Source organism: Salmo salar, chromosome ssa14 (genome assembly GCF_905237065.1).
Source record: "Salmo salar chromosome ssa14, Ssal_v3.1, whole genome shotgun sequence".
Lineage (NCBI taxonomy): Eukaryota > Metazoa > Chordata > Actinopteri > Salmoniformes > Salmonidae > Salmo > Salmo salar.
Window position 1 is genome coordinate 38,250,478 of NC_059455.1, and position 19,667 is coordinate 38,270,144.

Genomic DNA, 19,667 nt, shown 5'->3' on the forward strand with positions numbered 1-19,667 from the left:
ATGTCCACAGAAGCAATCAATCAGATTCCAAACTCTCCATCATGGCCAAGATCAAAGAGCTCTCCAAGGATGTCAGGGACAAGATTGTAGACCTACACAAGACTGGAATGGGCTACAAGACCATCACCAAGCAGCTTGGTGAGAAGGTGACAACAGTTGGTGCGATTATTTGCAAATGGAAGAAACACTAAAGAACTGTCAATCTCCCTCAGCCTGGGGCTCCATGCAATCTCACCTCGTGGAGTTGCAATGATCATGAGAACGGTGAGTAATCAGCCCAGAACTACACGGGAGGATCTTGTCAATGATCTCAAGGCAGCTGGGACCATAGTCACCAAGAAAACAATTGGTAACACACTGCGCCGTGAAGGACTGACTCCTGCAGCGCCCGCAAGGTCCCCCTGCTCAAGAAAGCACATATACATGTCCGTCTGAAGTTTGCCAATGAACATCTGAATGATTCAGAGGACAACTGGGGGAAAGTGTTGTGGTCAGATGAGACCAAAATGGAGCTCTTTGGCATCAACTCAACTCGCCGTGTTTGGAGGAGGAGGAATGTTGCCTATGACCCCAAGAACATCATCCCCACCGTCAAACATGGAGGTGGAAACATTATGCTTTGGGGGTGTTTTTCTGTTAAGGGGACAGGACAACTTCACCGCATCAAAGGGACGATGGACGGGGCCATGTACTGTCAAATCTTGGGTGAGAACCTCCTTCCTCAGCCAGGGCATTGAAAATGGGTCGTGGATGGGTATTCCAGCATGACAATGACCCAAAACACACGGCCAAGGCAACAAAGGAGTGGCTCAAGAAGAAGCACATTAAGGTCCTGGAGTGGCCTAGCCAGTCTCCAGACCTTAATCCCATAGAAAACCTGTGGAGGGAGCTGAAGGTTCGAGTTGCCAAACGTCAGCCTCGAAACCTTAATGACTTGGAGAAGATCTGCAAAGAGGAGTGGGACAAAATCCCTCCTGAGATGTGTGCAAACCTGGTGGCCAACTACAAGAAACGTCTGACCTCTGATTGCCAACAAGGGTTTTGCCACCAAGTACTAAGTCATGTTTTGCAGAGGGGTCAAATACTTATTTCCCTCATTAAAATGCAAATCATTTTATAACATTTTTGACATGCGTTTTTCTGGATTTTTTTTGTTGTTATTCTGTCTCTCACTGTTCAAATTAACCTACCATTAAAATTATAGACTGATCATTTCTTTGTCAGTGGGCAAATGTACAAAATCAGCAGGGGATCAAATACGTTTTTCTCTCACTGTAGTTAAAATCAATAGGACAATCTAATCAGTGGTTTCAAAAACAAGTCAGTTGTCAAAAAAACATTGATCTGTCAGGCTTTGAAATACATTTCCAAGCAGGTGTGTTAGAATATTCAAGCAATAGATGTCACAACCAATCGCTGACCCTACTGAAGAAGCCTAACCGAATCAATCAACGCAAACTGCACAATAAACCACATGACATCTCCTATACTGACTGACACGTCCTATTCTGACTGACATGTCCATCATAAGGACGTGCACGACAGCCAGTTTTTGGCGGGTATCCATGGCGATATCTCATAAAAGGAAGGCGTGCCCTTTCCGGTTTGCCCAGCCAGTCAGCTATACTCATGGCTGCTGCACCTAAGAAACAGCGCTAGGGGGCGGAGGGAACCAGGGCACAGCTCCCGCCCTGCTACTACGAAGGATACTTGGAAAAACAGGGACCGAAAGAAAAGGTTGGTGCGTTGCATTGCATGCTGTGTTAGTGTCGCCCATTAGTGAGGTCGGCACTGATGTTGGGAGATTAGGCCTGACTAGCAGTTGGTGTTCCAATTCATCCCAAAGGTGTTCAATGGGGTTGAGGTCAGGACTCGGGCCAGTGAAGTTCTTCCACACCGATCTCGACAAACCATTCTTTATGGACCTTGCTTTGTGCACGGGGGCATTGTCATGCTGAAACAGGAAAGGGCATTCCCCAAACTGTTGCCACAAAGTTGGAAGCACAGAATCGTCTAGAATGCCATTGTATGCTGGAACATTAAGATTTCCCTTCACTGGAACTAAGGGGCCTGCCCGAACCATGACAAACAGCCCCAGACTATTATTCCTCCTCCACCAAACTTTACAGTTGGTGCTATGCATTGCGGCAGGTAGCGTTCTCCTGGCATACACCAAACCCAGATTCGTCTGTCGGACTGCCAGATGGTGAAGCATGATTCATCACTCCAGAGAACGCGTTTCCAGAGTCCAATGGCGGCGAGCTTTACACCATTCCAGCCGACACTTAGCATTGCGCATGGTGATCTGAGGCTTGTGTGCGGCTGCTCGGCCATGGAAACCTATTTCTTGATGCTACTGACGAAGTGTTCTTGTGCTGACGTTGCTTCCAGAGGCAGTTTGGAAATCTGTACTGAGTGTTGCAACTGAGGACGCTTCAGCACTCGGCTGTCCCGTTCACAATAATAGCACTTACAGTTGACCGGGGCAGCTCTTGCGGGGAAGAAATTCAATGAACTGACTTCTCGGAAAGGTGGCATCCTATGAAGGTGCCATGTTGAAAGTTACTGAGCTCTTCAGTAAGGCCATTCTACTGCCAATGTTTGTCTATGGAAATTGCATGACTGTGTGCTCAATTTTATACACCTGTCAGCAACGGGTGTGGCTGATATACCCGAATCCACTAATTTGAAGGGTGTCCACATACTGTGGTGTACTTCACTTTCTTCTTGCTCAGAAGTGATTGTTATTAAAGAAGACTGAACTGGAGTCCGAATGAATTAAGCGCCTAAGCATACCACTGTTAGCCTAGGGTTGGACCAATGACTGTACGGTTGGACACGGAACTAGATTGGATAACACTGCAGAAATGGCCCAGTGATTGTAGCCGAGTCAAGGCAGGATCTGTCATTATGTCAATAACAACAAAGAATGTACAGGCAGGCCTATTCTATAGACCGGGGATGGGCAACTTTGATGGGGGTGGGAGCCACAAAAAATGTTAACTCATCAGGAGGGGGCGCATTTGCTCGCCGGTCTGTGTACCCACGTCACATTTTTTAATTTTAGAGTTAATTTTGTGCAATTACATTTTTTTTACCATGGGGCTAGAGAAAATGTTGCTGTTTTTAAAGCTAGTTTGCTGCAATTCAACACATTATGCCATGGGGCGGCGAGAAGATTTTGCAATTTTATAACTAATTTCCAGCAATTATACTCATTTTGCCATGGGTCGGAGAGGAAAATGAGCTGTTTTACAGCTAACTTCCTTCAATTGTACACATTTTGCCTTAGGGTGTAGAGAAATGTTAGCAGTTTTTAATATATCTGAGTGAGACTGACTAACAAGATCAATGGGGGTTCCCAGGCTGGTAATAAACCATGATTACTAACTTAGTCTAACGGCCAGATAACTTACCAATCTAAAAAAAAAATGACAGCTGTCAATGTTCAGCTCACAATTCTGACTGAATGTCACAAGCATTCCTAACCTTTGAACTGTCATTGAAAATGCAATGAAAATGTGCCTGTAAGAGGAGAATCTGTCATGTCTTGTTGCCTACGCTTGAATATAACTGTCCCTTCAGCTTTGTCATTTTTAGTCTATTCATCCTTTTTTCCTAGAATCCAAGAGCCTTTTCCTTTACACAGTAGCAAGTCTAAATGACCTTACTAGTGAATTGATTGTAGAAATGCTTTTAATATAGAAATGCTTTTAATATGGCCATCTCTATCTCTGAGAGATGGTACCACTGTGCTATGGTGTTTTGGAGAGGAGCGAAGCATGGTGTTGTCAGTGGCTGCATTTTAATAACACTGCCTGGCCACAGCTTGGAGGGAGGTAACGCCGGATGTTTGGGACTGGGGTTCAGATGCACTTTATTGAATGGAGGATCACATGCCCATGGATTGACAACAGCTGTGGTGCAGAATCATCCCCTGGGATCATTATAGAGCCCCAGATTGGTGGTGTCTTAATACCCATAAAACCTAGCGGTCAAACAGGGAATGGTTCAAATCATTTTTCCGCCATAAATTTTTCCGATAGGGGATTAAAGAAACACTTAAAATACGGGCTGTGTTTTGTGTAGGCTTACCCTGGCGTGACATTTTGATAACGATGTAAATCTCTCACGGACAAGATGGCTTTCATTAATATGTTCAGCTCTATTTACTCTCAGATATGAAAATGCTAATTGGCATCAAAGAAGACATCATGCAAGACTATAAATCGCTGCATGCTCCTGTATGTCATCTCTAGCTGGCTCCTTTGCTAACAGTTACATTTTAAGAAATGTAGCCTATTTATTAATTACTACATTTAGCTAACATTATGTAATTAATCCAGAGATTCTTACCTTTGCCTTGATTCGACAGTCTCATCCAGAAAATCATGGCGTTTCTAGTTCTTTATGATAGCCACATTAGCAGGCAATTAGCATATCATTTGTTGGATTGTAAATACATGCGAATATATTGATAAGTCATCTTGTCCGAGAGAGAATTACACGGTTATCAAAACGTCACACCAGGGTAAGCTTACACGAAAGACCACTCTTATTTGAAGGGTTTCTAAAATCCCCTATGGCGGAAAAATGAATGGTGGAAAAACAAGGTTTTATGAGAGAGAGAGAGAGAGAGAGAGAGAGAGAGAGACTGAGTATGAGGTAACAATGTACGATAATGTTAAAATCATTACTGATTTTCCAGTGAAAATACTGGTATGCAGCTCCAATATGTCTCCGATTTCCTCTGAATCTCTCTGCGTATCTGCGTCTGTGTGTGCATACAGATCTCTCAGCGGCTGTGGACCTGTCTGTGTGGGAACACTCTATTCTTCTTCAATAATGCCAAGGACACTCACGTAACTGTTACACACTGTCTGATATGTCATTGCGTTTGTATGGTTGATATCTGTTGCAGTATGTGGAGAAGATGGACCTCAGTGGCTTTGTCTCACTGAAAGACGACTGCAGCCGAGACAGAAACCTGGAGGCAGCTAGAATCATCCTACGCATGACGGATGGAAAAAACTCACAGTAAGAAACACAGGCACGCACAAACAGTTCCTTCAGAAAGTATTCAGACCCCTTGACTTTTTCCACATTTTGTTACTTTACAGCCTTATTCTAAAATGTATTACATTGTTTTTTTCCCCTCATCAATCAAAACACAATACCCCACAATCACCCCCCCCAAAAAACGTAAATTACATTTACATAAGTACTTAGACCCTTTACTCAGTACTTTGTTGAAGCACCTTTGGCAGCAACTACAGCCTTCTTGGGTATGACGCTACAAGCTTGGCACACCTGTATTTGGGGAGTTTCTCCCATTTTTCTTTGAAGATCCTATCAAACTTTGTCAGGTTGGATGGGGAGCGTTGCTGCACAGCTATTTTCAGGTCTCTACAGAAATGTTAGATCGGGTTCAAGTCCGGGCTCTGGCTGGGCAACTTAAGGACATTCAGAGACTTGTCATGAAGCCACTCCTGCGTTGTCCTGGCTGTGTGCTTAGGGTGGATGTCCTGTTGGAAGGTGAACCTTCGCCCCAGTCTGAGGTCCTGAGTGCTCTGGAGCAGGTTTTCATCAAGGATCTCCCTATACTTTGCTCCGTTCGTCTTTACTTAGATCCTGGCTAATCTCACAGTCCCTGCTGCTGAAAAACATCCCCACAGCATGATGCTGCAACCACCATGCTTCACCGTAGGGATGGTGCCAGGTTTCCTCCAGACGTGATGCTTGGCATTCAGGTCAAAGAATTCAATCTTCCTTTCATCAGACCAGAGAATCTTGTTTCTCATGTTCTGAGAGTCCTTTAGGGGCCTTTTGGCAAACTCCAAGTGGGCTGTCATGTGCCTTTTCCTGAGGAGTGGCTTCCGTCTGGCCACTCTACCATAAAGGCCTGATTGGTGGAGTGCTTCAGAGATGGTTGTCCTTCTGGAAGGTTCTCCAATCTCAACAGAGGAACTCTAGAGCTCTGTCAGAGTGACCATCGGGTTCTTGGTCACCTCCCTGACCAAGGCCCTTCTTCCCCGATTGTTCAGTTTGGCTGGGTGGCCAGCTCTAGGAAGAGTCTTGGTGGTTCCAAACTTCTTCCATTTAAGAATGATGGAGGGCACTGTGTTCTTGGGGACCTTCAATGCTGCAGAAATGTTTTGGTACTCTTCCCCAGATCTGTTCCTTGACACAATTCTGCCTCGGAGCTCTACAGACAATTCCTTCGATCTCATGGCTTGGTTTTTGCTCTGACATGCACTGTCAACTGTGGGACCTTATATAGACAGGTGTGTGCTTTTCCAAATCATGTCCAATGAATTTAATTTACCACAGGTGGACTCCAATCAAGTTGTAGAAACATCTCAAGGATGATCAATGGAAACAGGATGCACCTGAGCTCAATTTTGAGTCTCATAGCAAAGGGTCTGAATACTTATGTAAATAAGGTATTTCTGCTTTTTATTTTGTATAAGTTAGCAAACATTTCTACAACTGTTTTCGCTTTGTCATTATGGGGTATTGTGTGTAGATTGCTGAGGATTTTTCAAAATGTAATACATTTTGGAATAAGGCTGTAACATAACATTTGGAAAAAGTCAAGGGATCTGAAAACTTTCCGTAGGCACTGTACAGACGGAAAGTATCTCCTCTGTTGTCCTCTTATCCAGGTTGCCAATCTGGAGGCTCGAGAGCTGTGGAAGGTTTCATCTACTCTGTCATAGATGTAAGTCAGACACCCTACATCACAGTATAACCCTGTCTGGTTGGCGGTTGCTCCCTGACCTCACAGTAACCCCCTGCTTGATTGGTTACACTGCCGGGGCGGCAGGTAGCCTAGTGGTTAGAGCGTTGGACTAGTAACCGAAAGGTTGCAAGTTCGAATCCAAGAGCTGACAAGGTACAAATCTGTCGTTCTGCTCCTGAACAAGGCAGTTAACCCACTGTTCCTAGGCCGTCATTGAAAATAAGAATTTGTTCTTAACTGACTTTCTAGTTAAATAAAGGTGAAAACATGAGGGTCTCTGAACCTTCAGTAGACCTCTAAACAGCAGGAAAATAGTCTAAAACAGTAAATCGAAAGCCTTGTGACTTCTCTGTTTCTTCCACAGAGTTGTTCACAGTGAAGAGTGTTGGTTAAAGTCTGGGCTGAGGAAATGTATCTCACATATACAGTGCCTTCAGAAACTTTTCACACCCCTTGACTTTTTCCAAATTTTGTTGTGTTACAGCTTCAATATAAAATGGATAAAAAATGGATTTGTTTGTCACTGGCCTACACCCATACTGTCAAAGTGGACTTGTGTTTTTAGACATTTTTACAAATTCATTAAAAAGCTGAAATGTCTTGAGTCAATAAGTATTTAACCCCTTTGTTATGGCAAGCCTAAATAAGTTCAGAAGTAAAATGTTGCTTATCAAGTCACAATAAGTTGCATGGACTCGCTCTGTGTGCAATAATAGTGTTTAGCCAGATTTTTGAATGACTACCTCACCTCTGTACCCTATACATACAATTATCTGTAAGGTCTCTCAGTCAAGCAGTGAATTTAAAACACAGATTCAGTACAGGGAGGTTTTCCAATGCCTCACAAAGAAGGGCACCTATTGGTAGATAGGTAAACATTTTTAAAAAGCAGTCGTTCCTTTAAACATGGTGAAGTTATTAGTTACACTTTGAATGGTGTATCAATACACCCAGTCAATACAAAGACACAGGCGTCCTTCCTAACTCAGTTACCGGAGAGGAAGGAAACCGTTCAGGAATTTCACCATGAGGCCAATGGTGACTTTAAAACAGTTACAGAGTTTAATGCCTGTGATAGGAGCAAACTGAGGATGAACCAACAACATTGTAGTTACTCCAAAATACTAACCTAATTGACAGAGTGAAATGGAAGTATGCACATAACTCAAATATTCCAAAACCTGCATCCTGTTTACAACAAGGCACTAAAGTAATACTGCCAAAAAACTGGGCAAAACAATTCACTTTTTGTCCTGAATACAAAGGTTTTGTTTGAGGCAAATCCAATACAACACATTAATGAGTACCACTTTTCATATTTTCAAGAATAGTGGGTGGCTGCATCATGTTATGTGTATGCTTGTAATCGGTAAGGATTGTGTGAATACTTATGTAAATTAAATATTTTTGTATTTCATGTTTAATACATTTGCAAAAATGTCTAAAAACATATTTTAACTTTGTCATTATGGAGTATTGTGTGTAGATGGGTGAGAGAATGTAATCAATTTTGAAAATAGGCTGTAACACAACAAAATGTGGAATAAGTTAAGTGGTATGAATACTTTCTGGAGGCAGAGATTATCATTTTTTAAGGTAAACATTTGCTATAATTATATAAAACATACGATCAAACATCTGGAGATTGTGCTACACTACAATCAATACACTCAACGTGAATGTGAAAGTTAGTTAAACAAAATGTACATTCTTATTCATTTCTCTCATGTAACATTGGACCCAATCACAGCAAGCAGAGAGCTGTGTTTGTCTGAAGGCAACAGGAAAGTAACAATTATGAGAGAGAAGTAGCCTCATCCTGATCACCCAGAGAGACTCGAAGACTGGTATCAGGTGCTGTGTAAAGAGGGCCTAACTGGGCAGTGTTACTAGGAGGCAGAGTACAGTGCTTGGGCTGGTATAGGAGTGGCATATAAAGGAATCAGCAGGAGAGGAAGTTTTATTGACTGTTTGCTTGGATACAATACCAAGTCCTAAGTGCTTTGATAAGTTACACTGCATGGCACAATAATGAGTACTGCCATGCCTGCTCCTCTCCCTTCAGTCCCACAGAATAAAAACACTCCTAGACTGGCCAGCTGGTAATGTGTCCTTTTGCAGTGTCTCATCAGACACACTGACCCATCTGCACACATTCCACACCACATTCATCTATCCAGAGTTTTGGGTTTGGTGGTTTGACACATCAGCATCCCTGTGTAAACTGGAATAACCTAAAAAAAATAACTGTACAACACTAATGATAAGTACACAAACAACATGATTGATACTGTTACTGTAGTCACATTGCTCATTCTGTTAGAGGTGAAAGCATATACTGAACAAAAATAAACGCAACACATAGGTCACGTTTCATGAGCTGAAATAAAAGATCCCAGAAATGTTTCATACACACCAAAAGCTTATTTCTCAAATGTTGTGCACACATTTGTTTACATCCCTGTTAGTGAGCATGTAGGCCTAATTTATTTACACTCAGTAAAATCTTTTAAGATGTTGGATGTTGCGTTTTATAATATTTTTGTTCACTGTTAATATAACTAACTATATGGGAGAACTGTCTTAAGAATTTGACAAAAAGTAATTCTGATATGCTCCCATTGTGGTATATTGAGATACACACAAAGTAGACAATGTGATCATCCCACTGGAAGCTTTGTCAGGTCGTGAAAACCTGCAGTGTTTTTCTAGCAATTACATACTTTCAGAACTTTATGTAGGGTTAAATATGATATATGGTCAAACTCATCTTTTGCACATTTTCTCTTACTACATGCCATACGTATTGTAATGCATCACTGTAGGACAATGTACAATTTGGCAAACAAGCGTTCATTTTTGGTTTTTTGTTGTACTAGTCCTGGGGTGTAAATGCATAATGTAGGCATAATGTACAGACAAGGGTATGGTAGGATGTGAGTACAGTGGAAGTAAACCTATGCGTTGCGTGAAGATGAGAGAGGTTTCGTCTCTGGAGGCATCAATTGATCTATTTGAGGTCTCAGCATGTGTGTGGGGTGGAACAAAGAGCTATCTAAGGCTTTTAGAGAGGGACTGAGGGCTCTACAGTAAAATAAAACTAAAACTAGCCAAGACAGCAGTAGACAAGGCATATTGACATTAGTCATAAAGCAATCACAGGTGTTGATCAGGAGAGCTAAGACGACAACGGGTAAATGGCGATGAATGGGCAGAGCGGGTCAGTTAGGTACATACAGGACCTGAGTTCGAGGCTGGTGCCATGTTGAAACAGTCCCGGGGGCATCAGCTGTGTAGCCCGAGTGATCATAGGGTCAAAAGAGCAACAATAGGTGAGCCTGGATGCTGTTCGGTAGTCACTAGTAGCTGGGCGAGCAGGGGACACAGCGGGCCGGGGCTAGTAGATGGTTCTTCGGTGACATCGTAACAGAATAGCCTGTTGAGACCACATCGGGTGATCACATTTACATTTACATTTAAGTCATTTAGCAGACGCTCTTATCCAGAGCGACTTACAAATTGGTGCATTCACCTTATAATATCCAGTGGAACAACCACTTTACAATAGTGCATCTAAATGTTTTAGGGGGGGGGTTAGAAGGATTACTTTATCCGGCAGTCCAGTCGTGATGGATCGGCGGGGCTCCGTGTCGACAATAAAGGGTCCATGCCAATTGGTAGAGGAGGTATTGTAGCCCTAGAATTAGCTGGTATTTGGGCCTAGCCCGAGGCTAGCTCAAGGCTAGGTGCAGTTGGTGAGTTTAATAATAACGACCATGGACCGATACAAAACAAGCGAAGCGTCTGGACATGAAAACAGAACCAATAATGCCTGATTTGTGAGGCTACAGAGTGCTAGATAAAGGGGAAGTAATCAAGGTGGTGATGAAGTCTTGGTGTGCATAATGATGGGGCGCCAGGACTGGTGGTTAGTGGACCAGTGGTTAGTAAACCGGCAACGTCAAGCACCGGAGTGGGAGAAGGCGTGATACACCTTAAGGTTGCCCAAGGGTGAACTCTATTTTCTTAATAAGTCATTGCTTATTGTGATAGTCACATTATGTTAGTTAGAGGTATATCCTACTGTGAGATACTATTTCACTGTCATGGGTTTCCTTGCTGGCCTTACTATCCACCACATACAAACGGGTATGAGGAAAATATTTATTTACGTAATGTAAAGAAATCCATGTCTGTCCCATTAGGGTGATTTCTACCCGTCCCAGGGCTGTGTTCAGTACGTTTTCACATTCTGGAACGTTCAATTAAATGGCAAGATTGTGCGTGCATCAAAGAAAACCAAAGTCCATCCTTTTGTAAGCTAAAGATTTATCTACAACACCTATATAAACCCTTCCCTGGAAGTGTGTGTGTTTTAAAAAACAAACAAAAATTTGACCAATTGGGGACATTTAGTTTGTCCCCATGAGGTCAAATGCTATTTCTAGGGGGCTTAGGGTTAAGGTTAGACTTTACAATAGTACATAGTACAATAGTACATCTATATCTTTTTTTTGTGTGTGTGTGGGGGGGGTTAGACGGATTACTTTATCCTATCCAAGGAATACCTGGGATAGGATAAAGTAATCCTTCTAACCCACCCTCCCTACCCTCCCCCCACAAAAAAATATATAGATGTACTATTGTAAAGTGGTTGTTCCACTGGATATCATAAGGTGAATGCACCAATTTGTAAGTCGCTCTGGATAAGAGCGTCTGCTAAATGACTTAAATGTAAATGTAATGTAAATGGTTAGGAGCTAGGGTTAGTTTTAGGGTTAAAGTTAGGTTTTTGGGTTAGGGGTTAGGGAAAATTGGATTTTGAATGGGACTGAATTGTGTCCCCCCACAAGGTTAGCTGTACAAGACTGTGTGTGTGAATACTATAGTGTATGGTGATGCACATAAAAGTCCTGGACAGAAGTATGTTCTTTCCGGACAGCCTGTGGTGAGTCAGAACGCTCAGACGAGCTCCAGCTAGCAGTTTTCTTCATGTTACAAATGTTGTAACCTCATCTTGCTTCATTTGTTCTTATGTGTGGTTATGAAAATAATTGACTTTATTTATTTGCAGTGGCGTGTGTATTCATGGATGCCAAGGGAAGCCAGGCTTCCACAAATATTTGACCAATAACAATTATATTTTTTATGTACAATTTATTTTTCGTCTCTGTGTGTGAAAAAAGGCCGGCCCTCTGAACCTGACTGAGCCTTCAATCAGGGTGCATGGGCGCATTCCAGAGCTCAGCCCACACACCTCAAATCAGAGCATGTTCACCTGCCACCCCGAGAAGATGCAAGTTGTGTAGTGACGGACTCTCACATGCTGTTTTCTATCTTGAAGTGTTTTGTGTGTACATCGAACATACAGTAACTACAACACCTATATAAACCCTTCAATGGAAGTGTGTGTGTGTGTGTGGTAATGGTTACAATTAAGTGTGCCTCTACATGATGTTCTGACCGGACAGCAGAACCAAAACCAATCAGCATTAAGTACTAGCGGGTGAGGACATTCACACAACTGACTGCTCAGACGAGCTCCAGCTAGCAGTACCGGAGAAATCATCCAAGCGAGGGAAACAGTGCCCCTCTGTCTCAGATTGTGTAGCCTATGTATCTGATGCTGTCTGGACAGAAAGAGTATGACATGTCGCTGTAGCATTTCATTGATTTATGCCAGCAAGCATTTGGCCACCCTTGATAATAAAAAAAAGTATAAAATAATTAGCCAATCAGCGTTGAGCTGAGCTCAACTGTACTCTTCCTACTTTGCAGAACGTCTTGTACTGAACGACATGTTTCCCCAAAACGTTCTTGTACATTCTTGAATTGACTTTGAGGTACGTTTTCTCCTGTTTGGTGGGTGTAGTGAGGTGTGGCTTGAAGCAATGAGTGACGTGCAGTGGCCATACTGACAGCTTTCCACAACCCAACTCCTCCCAGTTTTTAACTGGTTGATCAGTACAGTAACGTTTCCGTTCAATTGAATGTTCCAGAATGTAAAAACGTATGTTTTTTCAATTTGTGCACGCACACACACACACACAAATCAGTACCATGGATATTTAGCAACATTGATTGGACTAAAGTGTTTTTGGTATCTTTAAGTTTATTTTCAGTGTATTAAACTAAGCATTAAGCCTTGTCGACTTGACGATGTTTAAATGTTTAAGTTGAAATGGTGCTGGAATACCAGAGGCAGTGCTCCTGTTGTCTTTGTGCTGACTGGCGGTAACTCTCTGTGGTTCTAAATCACTGATTGTTTAGTAAACTGTCGGAAACATGAACTTGTCTTGATCATGCTGCAGGTGGTATAACTGTTTGCTACATGCAATATGCTTTGTGGACTTCACCGGACAGATGTCGCTCTCCGGTTTTGTGATGAAACAAATGCATGTGTGGTTGATTTATTCCGCCACTGTGTGACTGTTGTCGTTAAGTTCTCTCGACTATATTGTATATCATGGTGGCGTATGAACAAATTATAGAGCAAACAACGCAATTATCACAACATAAGTTGGAATATGGCTTTTTTTCCTCTGGCGTGGCTTCCCCAGTGATTTTACCCACACACCGCTACTGTTTATTAGTGGTAATAAAAATACTTCCTGTAAGTTGCTCAGATGCATTCATAATGTTCTTGCCCTCTCAGCTGTGGTTGTACCAATGTATACCAGCAGCTAGAAGCAAAAGCAAACATTAATGGGAGAGTCATAATCTACTGGCTTCAAAACATATTGTCAGTCTGTTTTGTTTGTTGTGCCATAGTTAGGCTATAATATCACATTTCACATATTGACAGCCATGTTACATTCCTTGCCTGGGACTAACCAACTAAATTGTCTAATCTTAAGTATAAGTTAAGGGGAAAATGTCACCTTATAGTGAAAAGAAGAGAATTAGAAAAATGGAGGAGAGAAATTGGTACCAGAATATGCACCATAATCAATGCACAGTTCATCCAGTGGTGAGTACAATACAGACCATTGTGCATAGTGTTTCACCACTGCAATGGGAGGAAATTCCATCATAGGTACTGTATTGAGATAATGTTTGCGGTAATGGATTCCATGATAATAGAGTAGGATGGTCATTCACTGTGTTAATAATTAATGGAACATTCTTCTGCGGAGGGAGTGACTCCATCTGGACTCTGGACTGCATCTTAAGCTGCCCTGGTTTTTGTAAGGGCAACAAGGACTTTATGGGAAAACACTTTATGCACTCAAGCATGAGATAAGCAAACAGCAGGATACGATTGTTAGTTGCTTCAAGATGTAGTTAGGCTAGGCTAAATGTTTTGGATAAATGATGAAGCATTAAATTATTTTTCTGCCTTACGGGATAGGTCCCCAAACCCCCTGCCCCCGCTGTACTGCCCACACTTGACTTGAGTACTAAACTACACAAAAAAAATGGGTATGCGTATAATGCAAACGTCTAGCAACCCAAAGGTTGTGTGTTTGAATCTCTTCAAGTCTGTGTTTGTAGGCTGCAGCCTCTCTGTGTTAGTGATGGCTATTTAACAGTCTGATGGCATTGAGACAGAAGCTGGTTTTCAGTCTCTCAGTCCCAGCTTTGATGCACCTGTACTGACCTCACCTTCTGGATGATAGTGGGGTGAACAGGCAGTGGCTCGGGTGGTTGTTGTCCTTGATGATCTTTTTGGCCTTCCTGTGACATCGGGTACTGTAGGTGTCCTGGAGGGCAGGTAGTTTGCCCTCGGTGATGCGTTGTGCAGACCGCACCACCCTCTGGAGAGCCCTGAGTTGTGGGCGGTGCAGTTGCCATACCAGGCGGTAATACAGCTCGACATAGCAAGGTAGCAACACATGACAACACAGAATGGTAGCAACACATGACAACAACATGGTAGCAACACAACATGGCAACAGCACAACATGGTAGCAGCACAAAACATGGTACAAACATTATTGGGCACAGACAACAGCAAGAAGGTAGAGACAACAATACATCACGCAAGCAGTCACAACTGTCAGTAAGAGTGTCCATGATTGAGTCTTTGAATGAAGATATTGAGATAAAACTGCCCAGTTTAAGTGTTTGTTGCAGCTCTCCTAACCCTAGCCTAGTTAACGTTAACCACCTAGCTAATGTTAGCGTTAGCCACATAGCCAATGTTAGCCACAACAAATTGGAATTCGAAACATAGCATACATTTTACAAAGTAGTAAAATGTACGAATTTCAATTGAATGATGAATGAATGATGGACATCCACAAATTAATACATACCATATGAAACGTAACATATCTTACTAATTGGAGTGTGCCAGATTTACATTTACTAGGATGTATTAACATGGCATAAGTCATTGCAAAATTAGTCGAATTTTAGGAATTTCTCTTTAAACGTTTTCACCAGAGGGCAATGCCACCCCTTTTTTGACGTTTAGGTTCCACCTCCGAAGTATGATGCAGGCTGCTAATACATATTCACAAATTGGGGGTGGGATTGGGAATGCTGTGATTTCCACATGGATTGGAGAAATAACAACTGACTGCTGCTAGCTAGCATGCTAACCTTATCTAGCTAGCTAATGTTATCGGTTGTTGCTGTACCGTATTCAAAAGATTAGTCGGCTGACTAAGCTATGGCTGGTTCTGGAGCTGGATTTGTCATAAGCATTTGGGTAGAACTTCACAACAGATGGATAGGGGAAACCAGTATCTTTGACTTTGCCATCTATTGTTATCTCAAGTTTTGGCATGTTGCATAAATTGCGGCCGCGAATCTGCCATAGAAATAGAAAGAATAAGATGAAGCTCTGGTAATATGGATAGCCTAACTATTGAACGGTTTGGACAAGAGACGTCTTTTTCTACATTGTAATGGACACAGTGCAGCCTTTGGTAAACTGCTAGCAGGCTATGTGGCTATGCTACAGCAATGCCAAGTCAGCCAGTGCTCGTGCCTTGGTTCTCACAGCTCACAGTGAAATGATAGGCTACAATGACTTTGCTCATGATGCACACAGCAAATTATATGTAACAACACCCTGAGCGCATCGGACACAAAACGAAACACCAATACAAATGCAACAACGGCACAAAATTGATTAACAAATTTGTGTAATTTTCTTTCTTTTCATTATAGGATAGACACTTGTGACTTTTAGCTGCACCAATCAAAGCAGTGGAGTGTGGTCAAAGCCATTCATCTTGGGGCGACGGGGGGGAGTGGGGTTCCAAAATGCAATCATTTCACACGCAATTTTACCATTTTATAAAATGTTTATATATATTTTGAATATAAACTAGCTAAAAAATATGTGAAACTTGACAAATTATCCAATGGATTGTGATAATTTGCTGGTAAAAAAAAAATGAAGGTGCAAAAACACAAATTTGCACCCCCATTTTAATTTGCTCCATGGCTTCAGGCGGCCAAGTGTCGGCTACAGCGAAAAGCTGTTTGGCTCTTCCAGAGATGATCTATAATATTTCTCAGATCAGTCGCGACTCACGAAGAGGGAGAACTTTGAAGGTGTTTCTGATTAATAAACAATGCCATGCTGGTGGGTGGTAAAGTTCAAGTAAAACCCAGCCCTAAAAAGAAACATAGACTGAAAAGTATTAGCACCTCCCATCATTGGGGAAACACGCCATTGACGCAGAAAATATCTGAATTTATCACTTCGGATTTCCCACTTCAACCCCAAATATATCATACTTTGACTAAAACGATAAATTATTGACTTAAATCGTTGTGCAACATCATGGGTAAGCTATGAGCATTGTCTTTCAGCTGACAAAAAGTGAATTTTTGCTAAAACTGGGTGTTTAAAACTGCTAAAATGTCTCTCCACAAAATTTCAGGAAATTAGCTGTAAAACAGATTTTTTTTCTCTCTGCCTCATAGCAAAATGAGTAGAATTGCATTCCATTTGTTATAAAATTACAAAATGTTTTCTCCGCCCCATGGTAAAATGTGTAGAATTGCAGGAAATTAACTTGAAAACTAAAATGTTCTCTCCAACTTCAAGAGGGGCCACTAAAATGTTTTGCCCTGAGATGGGTGGCCCCCAACAAAATCTCACTTAGGGCCTCAAAAGGGCTAGAGCCGGCCCTGCCAGAGACAGAAGGCAAAGCAGGGACAGCTGTTTAGGTGGTGGACAGAGAGAGAAACAGAGGCAGAGCACACACATCCTGTGCCCCCACCCGCACTGCCCCTTCACCTCTATCTGTACCTTTCCTGGGGGAGATACCATTGTGAATCACGCATCCACACACACACACACACACACACAATAACTGTTCTGTTTTTCCAGGTGTAGAGCAATGGAAACAGAGTAGAATGGCTGCCCCCTCTCATTGAAACTACAGAAGTTCATGGCTGACCAAAGTACTGCAGGCATTGTTAGCAGAAAACAGGATCCCCATTATAGTGAATGGGAAAATGTCAATCTCCGTATATATATATAAAAAAAAAATATATATATATATATATAAGACGATCATGGTAACCAATAATTGCTTCTAATATACCAGATTTATATCCTTGAACTAATTATTTTCACAGAAGAAGTTATAAGGATAATTTAGTTGATCAATCAATCAATACATGTATTTATGAAGCCCTTCTTACATCAGCTGATGTCACAAAGTGCTGTACAGAAACCCATCCTAAAACCCCAAACAGCAAGCAATGCAGGTGTAGTTGATATTGCCAGCCTGCAGTACCCCAGTCGGTCTTCAATTTAAGTTACTCAATAAGAGGTGCAGCACTGAGCTAGCCTGCAACGTCACTTCTTGGAGTAGCTCAAACTGGGAATGTTATGTCTCCATGAGAAGCCATCTTAAAAGGAACATTTAATAAATGGCCGTGTGCAGTGGAGGAGATATTTGTGGGCTATACTCAGCCTTGTCTCAGAGTAGTAAGTTGGTGGCCGGTTGATACACTAGAGGTCAAAAGTTTTAAAACACCTACTCATTCAAGGTTTTTCTTCTTCTTTTACTATTTTCTACATTGTAGAATAATAAATAATAGTGAAGACATCAAAACTATGAAATAACACATGGAATCATGCAGTAACCCAAAAAGTGTTAAACAAATCAAAATATATTTTATATTTGAGATTCTTCAAATAGCCACCCTTTGCCTTGATGACAGCTTTGCACACTCTTGGCATTCTCTCAACCAGCTTCATGAGGTAGTCACCTGAGCCCTACGACCATGCCTCAGGACTACCTGGCCTGATGACTTCTGGCTGTCCCCGGTCCCAGTCCACCTGGTCGTGCTGCTGATTCAGTTTCTGCTGTTTTGCCTGTGGCTATGGAATCCTCACCTGTTCACCAGACGTACTACGTTGTTGTGCTGCTGCTCCAGTTTAAACTGTTCTGCCTGTGGCGATGAAACCCTGACCTGTTCACCGGATGTGCTACCTTGTCCCAGACCTGCTGTTTTTGAACCTCTCTTAACATTTTGCTAATTGTCTGTTTATTTTGTTAGGACTATTAGTGTGCAGGGTTTGTGCATTTACATTTTATTCCAACCCATTATAACTGTCTGGTTGGAGACAACTACACTGACTAAGTGCAAGTTTAAGGTGAGGGAAAGTGTTACCTTAAAGAGAGGACAATGAGGAAATGGAAGAGAGAAAGGCTGAGTAATGAAAGCATGGCAGGTTATGCCGCATAATCAATGCACAGTTCACCCATGCAGTGAGCAGGTGAGTACAATACAGACCATTGTGCATAGTGTTTCTCCACTGCAATGGGAGGAAATTCCATCATAGGTACTGTATTAAGATAATGTTTGCGGTAATGGATTCCCTGATAATAGAGTAGGATGGTCATTCACTGTGTTACTAATTAATGGAACATTCTTCTGCGGAGGGAATGACTCCATCTGGACTCTGGACTGCATCTTAAGCTGCCCTGGTTTTTGTAAGGGCCAAAATAACTTTATGGGAAAACAAGTTATGCACTCAAGCATGATATAAGCAAACAGCAGTACCAATACGATTGTTAGTTGCTTTAAGATGTAGTTAGGCTAGGCTAAATGTTTTGGATCAATGATGAAGCATTAAATTATTTCATATTTTCTTTCCAACGAGATATGTCCTTAAAACCCGCTGTCCCCACTATTACAGTGCTGGAAAAAGGAGCCAATTATCATACTTGAGTAGAAGTACAGATACCTTAATAGAAAGTTACTCAAGTAAAAGTGAAAGTCTAGGAATGTAGTGAAGTAAAAGTTGTCAAAAATATAAATAGTAAAGTAAAGTACAGATACCACAAAAAAACTACTTAAGTAGTACTTTAAAGTATTGTTACTTAAGTACTTTACACAACTGCTGCACTGTCCACATTTGACTTGAGCACTACACTAAACTACACGAAAAATATAATTATTGTTGTAGAAACTGACTTCATTAGCATTTGTAGTGTTGTGTTGTTCAAGGGAAGCGTGATATTTCAGTCATTTTTATGTCAGACCTGTCCGGACTCGCCTGTTTTTTACGAGAGAGCGCGCTCATCTTTTTCTACCTCGCTCACAGCCTGGTCTCATAAACTAGACATAACATAGTAAACGTAAATCCGAGAAACTCAAATTAGTATGATATGTTACGTTTGGTATGGTTCCATTAAACAGATGTTTACTTAAAACCTCTTAAGGATCTGCCTCTTTTTTTAATTTTTTCACCTGAAATGACATACTCAAATCTAACTGCCTGTAGCTCAGGCCCTGAAGGAAGGATATGCATATTCTTGGTACCATTTGAAAGGAAACACTTTGAAGTTTGTATGTGAAAGGAATGTAGGAGAATATAACACAATAGATCTGGTAAAAGATAATACAAAGCAAAAAACAACCGTTCTTTTGTATTTTTTTTGCACCATCATCTTTGAAATGCAAGAGAAAGGCCATAATGTATTATTCCAGCCGAGGTGCAATA